The sequence below is a fragment of the Rutidosis leptorrhynchoides genome, chromosome 3 (assembly GCF_046630445.1).
Source record: "Rutidosis leptorrhynchoides isolate AG116_Rl617_1_P2 chromosome 3, CSIRO_AGI_Rlap_v1, whole genome shotgun sequence".
NCBI classification, from domain to species: Eukaryota; Viridiplantae; Streptophyta; class Magnoliopsida; order Asterales; family Asteraceae; genus Rutidosis; species Rutidosis leptorrhynchoides.
In genome coordinates, this window is record NC_092335.1 from 462,569,304 (window position 1) to 462,575,454 (window position 6,151).

The following is a 6,151-nucleotide window of genomic DNA, read 5'->3' on the forward strand; positions in this document are numbered from 1 at the left end:
AAAGTTCTAAACATTCGATATACACTGTAACAAACTTTTTAGTTCCCCCATTATGACTCGGTTGAATATTAAAACCAAAATAGACCTATATAATCATATAGGGATCGAAACCAGTGTTGCAGAACTCGGAACGAGTACTAGGTTTTTTGCAACTTGGGGAGTACCCGCAAAAACTCGGTCATACTCGGTTAAAACCCGGGATAGCCAATGTATTTTTCATCTTGTGGTAGCAGCAAAGTTTTGGAGGCCGTCACCAGAAAAAACATAAATTAGTAGAATGGACAATCCACTTGGATGACATCCAAACATATATTATTTAACTTTAATTAACAATCAATTCCAAATTTGTATGAAACCGATAATAGAATACAAAAAATTACAGTACCTGGCTAGTAGTGATAAAAATTACTCACTCATCGCACAATCGACCTAGATGACAACAAAACATACTTTTTTCTACTATTTAAAGTAACAATAGAAATAGAATTCAAAATATATAATTTTTAGAAAAACCTTATATATTCAAGGTCATTAGCTATCAACCGCCTTGCCCACCACCATCGGTTAACCGTATTGTTGTTATCAACATATTGGTTAAAAAATTAACTGAACAGTCTGCATTGAAAACTTACCATTCATGTCTAATGGTTTGATGCCAGATGCTTCAACAATCTCCAACAATTTCTAACAGGCTGTTTCGCATCCATAGAAAACCAAGATTCTAAAATATAAATTTAATCAATTAATAAAAATGCAACAACATACATTGTTATTCATTTCATCATACACACTTTGCGGTGTTATAATATAGATGAGATAGGTTAAGATACCTGGCTGAGGTGACACAAGGTTTCTCACTAACATCTAACCCGTGAGCAAATATAGGTTTCACATGGCGGTTCAAGAAAGCAGACCATAAGTTGTCCAATATAAGGCGATTTTGGAAGGAACTTCATCCCAGCAAACACCTTAAACAATATAAATAAATAAAAACTGAAAAAAAAAATGAGTACAATACATACAATTGACAAGCATGTATGTAGTAGAAATTTATAACTCGCATTTCCTTCAACATGCATTACTGTCAAATGCATCTTCATTCACATTTTTAATCCCGATCCTTTCGTCAATTTAATCTCAAGTATCGAGTTCATATCATCAGCCTACAGAAAGTTCATCCCCAAGTCAAGAACATTAAAAGAAATCACTATCATATCAAAAGTACCATGATTAAAACAGTATGAATTCCATGTTGAGAGTTGGGACATGATAATATACCAATTGGTCATAGCACTTAAAATGACAACAAACTCTTATTTCTATAACATTGGTGGATATCTTATCAACTATAGATTTTGAATTAGAGCGTCTCTGGGTATTTTAATGACACGAACCAAATTCTCATATCTTAAAAAGGACGAATAAAACAATAAATAAGATAGAAAAATCGAGAGAGCAATCAGCTCTTCTACAGTTTACTTTCGAGAAGTGAGATAACTCACCGGTGATATTAAACCACTCCTTAATATTTGACATTAGACCTCCAAGAACCCTAACCTTAATACTCTAACTTCCTCGTGTAGTAGTCAATTAAACGAACATTTTTAGCAGGCTCTTCTAAAGATGGATTGAATAAATTCTAAATATGCATAAAGAAATTTTTTAATGTTAGTTAACCTCCTTTTATCAACCATTCCCTTCTTTTCTGGTCCATATTTTCCCTTTGAAATTGAGTTCAACGGTCGTCTCATTGTTCTTTCCATTCCTCTCACCTGTAGGAGAGTTGGTAATAACCGACCTCAAAAACACCTTGTCCTTTCTTGTCATAACATCAATCTAATATGTGTTTCTCTTCGCAACTTTAAGTTACTAATTTATGCTTAATCAAGGTTAAACAAATAATCACCTAGTTAACACATTAATCTTCACATTGGGTTTTTGATATCTACCAATTACAAAAACATTAGTATTCTCTTTACGGTTTATTTTTATGGATCTGGATGGAGAAAAGTCTCATAATGCAAGAAATTGATCAAGAAGTTTAAGTGTCTGGACGTGTTGAAGAAGAAAACATGTTCCGTTACAAATATACGACGGTGCGCAACTGATTCGAGATGATCATTGTCAAACTGTCGTTGATAAAGTTGAAAACAATTACAAGAATGAGTGCACGATCGCAGCGTACGACCTGTTGACTAAATTTTATCAATTTTTCTCCAAGAACTTTCCTATATTTCGCAAACAATAGATTTTACATTAAAAATTTTCATGCACCTCAATAAAGGAGTCTGGAGTTACATTATATAGATTTTCACATAAAAGGAAACAGAATCCCAAAACTTATTGGCCAAGCTGACGCACGCGTTTCGCGCGATCTCCACCAGGTGGATTTTCTCTCGACGCTACTTTTCGAGCTATTGACCATCCAAGAGACTAAAAGTGGTGTCGAGATAAAAGTCCAAAATGAGATCTCACAAAACACAAGCCTCGGCTTGGCTAGCAAGTTTTGCAATTATGGATCCTTTTATATAAACACGTATATAATGTAACCCTAGCCTCCTCTAATAGGGTGTATAAAAATTATAATGATTAATCTCGTTTGCTAAATATAAAAAAGTTTTAGAGAAAAATTTGAAAAAAAAATAGCTAAAAGGTTGAATATTGCGACCATGCACTCGTCTTTGTAAATTTTGTCAACTTTATCAGAGACAGTTTAATAATGATCATCTCAAATTGATTGTGCAACGTCTTTTCTTTGTAACAAAACATGTTTTGTTTTAACACATCCACACGACACTTAAGCTTTTTGATCAAAAACTTGCACTTTGAGACTTTTCACTATCAAGCTACAAATAAAAAAATAAACCGTATCATGTTTTAATAATTGGTAGAGATCAAATATCCAAAGTAAAAAAATAATTTGTTAACTATGGTGGTTATTTGTTGAAGCTTAATTAAGCATGTGAAAGTAACTTAAACACTTAAATTGTGAAGATAAACGTAGATTAATGACAACAAAGGACAACGCGCTTTAATATTAATTTTTTTTTAATGTAGATATAGAATTCCAACCATATTTAGAATAGCCGACTAAAAATTGTTCTGCTTAAATGAAAACATTGACTGCTAAAAGAGACTTAAAAAGATAACACCCACAAAAACTACGAAGTAATTGATTGTGAGTATATTACACATATCACTGTATAACGCCAAACTGTAGTTACACCTTAGCTATAATACTGGGCTTAGGTAATTAGTTAAATCATACTGTGTGTTTCAGATCAAGACAATCAAAATAATATGTAAACATAATATAACTTGGTAATCACTTACGAGACCAACTCTAAAATTATTTCTGCAAATACTGCAAATGCTTTTGGGTTATTGATCAAAGCAGCAACTACATCATGATTAACCTGTATCCAACATAATATATTGATAATAAACATATGACCCGCAAATAATTAATAAACAAAGTCAGTTCACAAAGTTTTACATGATATCACTTACGTGTTTTGTTATGTGTTTGGTTGATGATTGTTTATTGATGTATTTGGTTGATAATTGATTAGATGAATATTTATCATATCATGAACTCATCTATGCATTATTTAATGGAATCATCGAATCTCTAATGCAACAACTTCAAGGGAACAAACTTCACCATATATGGTTCTGCATAAAAAAAACACGTTATCAAGTTATACATAAATTTTGTAGCCTGCAAATCTATTCACTCCTACTCATCGAATTATTTATTAGTAAAAATAAAAAAAATATTGTGTCTAACCCAAATATAAGCATAAAAACAAGAAATTAGATTAAACATGATACTAGTATAGAGACGCAAAAAATGAAGCATGAAATCAAGATACATTTATATAAACATAAATTTTCTTTTTGATTATCTATATATCACCCATGTGCTTTTTCCTCAACTTCTCGCCGATGCCATGGCTTACCTGTTTCAAGTCATCAAATCCCACCACCAGTCCCTCTATGAAATTATTGATACGGTGTTATATAAAATCCGTTATAACGTAATTTGACACTTCTTCCCACTATCATTGCAAACAATGATAGTTATGGACTTTAACAGTAGGGAGAATCCAAAAAACTCTAGAGATAACCCAGTTTTAAAATACGAATAATATATATGTATATAGATCAATCATTAAACAACATCGTACATTATAAAATTCAAGTGTTTAAATATATTTAGTAGAACCTAATCCAAATCTTAAAACCATATTATTAACACCGTAATATCAACATCTTGTGAAAACCTAAGATTACAATTTAAAATCAAAGCATACAATTAAATTCAAAATCAATACCAAATTTTACAATACAGATCTGTGATGCTTTAGATTATATGAACCAATGAGTTGAGCATTAAATTAATTGGTATTGCACAAATCAAAACGGCAACAATAAAATCGAAATCTATAATTACAAAACAAGTTCATTAACTAACCTTACAGTACAGATCGAATGTAGTTACCATTGCAGATGTATCGGAGAATAGGCCACCATAAATTTGAGCACTAAATCACTTGGTCAAGCAGAAAATAAGACGGCACTAAATCACTTGTTGAAAATCGATTGAACATTTCGAATGTATACGAACGCAATTGATACGAACGAAAATCGTTTGATAACTCGAAACGAATATAATGATACGTACATTTCTAGGGTTTTTGACTCGATGGGGATTCAAAGGGTTTTCTCCACTGTTGTTTTCTTTTTTTTCCTCCTTGCAACTTTACTTCAATTAGAATTAGATGCAGGGGTATTTTTGTAAAACTTATTCTACCTCCAAAGATTGTTGAGTCATAATTTTTGTGTGTAGCTTTGAATGGTCAATATAATATGATTCGATAATAACCAAGATTTGATGTCTTATGAAATTAAACCATCCTTTTTTCCCAAAAAAAACTTAAACTTATATAAGAATAAGGTTGGAGAATTCGGATCTCGGGGAGATCTCGTTTGGACTCTTTTAGGGAGATCTCGGCATCTTGGAATAATCTCGGGAAGATCTCGGACGTTGACTTACGTTGACTTTATAGTTTTTTCAATAAAAATATACATAAAAACATAAATATATGGATATTTATATACGTTTTTACGAGATTTTACAAAAAAATATGAGAAGTGAGCGAGAAAATCTTAGATATTACGAATTTTACAAGAAAATCTTACAAATTAGCAAGAAAATCCGAGAAATCGTGGCTTTGACTAAGTTTGACCCTGTTGACGGAGAAATCTCGGGAGATGAACATCTCGTCTCGGTTGCCTTCTAAAAACGAGATCTCAGGGAGATCTCGGGGAGTTCTCGGGAGATTTACAACACTGATAAGAACATAATCGTTTTTTAAAGGAAAACGTTTTCAACAAAAAATATAAAAAGAAATGAGAAAAACGAGATAATCCGTCCCTATTAAACAATTATTTAAACAAAAATTATCTATAAACGAACATTCTTTAACTGTTGAATTAATTATTTTAATGTTAAGTTTAGGTTTCTAGTCTTGGCCGAATATTATTAGGTATGTTATAGGTCAATTTGTTGGGTACATGTGTATCCACGGTTTGCTAAATACCAATTATTTAGGAGTGTATGGGGTGTTAATTTGTGGTTAGTTAGGAAGTTAGTCTACTAGTTATAAATGGCAGAATAATTGTAGTTGGTACATAGCCTTTTAGTCATCATTTTGTAATCCAATTTTGTAAGTAATAAATACAAAAAAAGTTGTGCACCTAGGGTGTCATATTTGTGGGTTATTAAAGAGACAGATCCATCAATTAGTATCAGAGCTTAGGGCTAGTGAAGACATGAAAGGTCGGTTTGAGAGTCGGGTTAATGAGGTGTGGCCAAGGTTGGAGAACTCGGATCTCGGGGAGATCTCGTTTGGACTTTTTTAGGGAGATCTCGGCATCTAGGAATAATCTCGGAGAGATCTCGGATGTTGACTTACGTTGACTTTATAGTTTTTTTTTAATAAAAATATACATAAAAACATAAATATATGTATAAATATACATATATACGTTTTTACGAGATTTTATAAAAATATCCGAGAAATGAGTGGAAAAATTTTAGAAATTACGAATTTTACAAGAAAATCTTACAAATTAGCAAGAAAAT

General features: G+C 31.9%; 1 long non-coding RNA gene across 1 annotated transcript; it reads right to left on the reverse strand.

Moving 5' to 3' along the window:
• Nucleotides 1-391: 391 nt before the first annotated feature.
• LOC139898055 (uncharacterized) lies at nt 392-3,656 on the reverse strand. Its single transcript, XR_011776867.1, has 4 exons — nt 3,511-3,656; nt 3,334-3,416; nt 831-1,163; nt 392-721 (listed from the first exon to the last, which is right to left on the reverse strand). It is a non-coding gene; the product is annotated as an uncharacterized lncRNA (long non-coding RNA).
• Between the last annotated feature and the right edge of the window lie 2,495 nt (nt 3,657-6,151).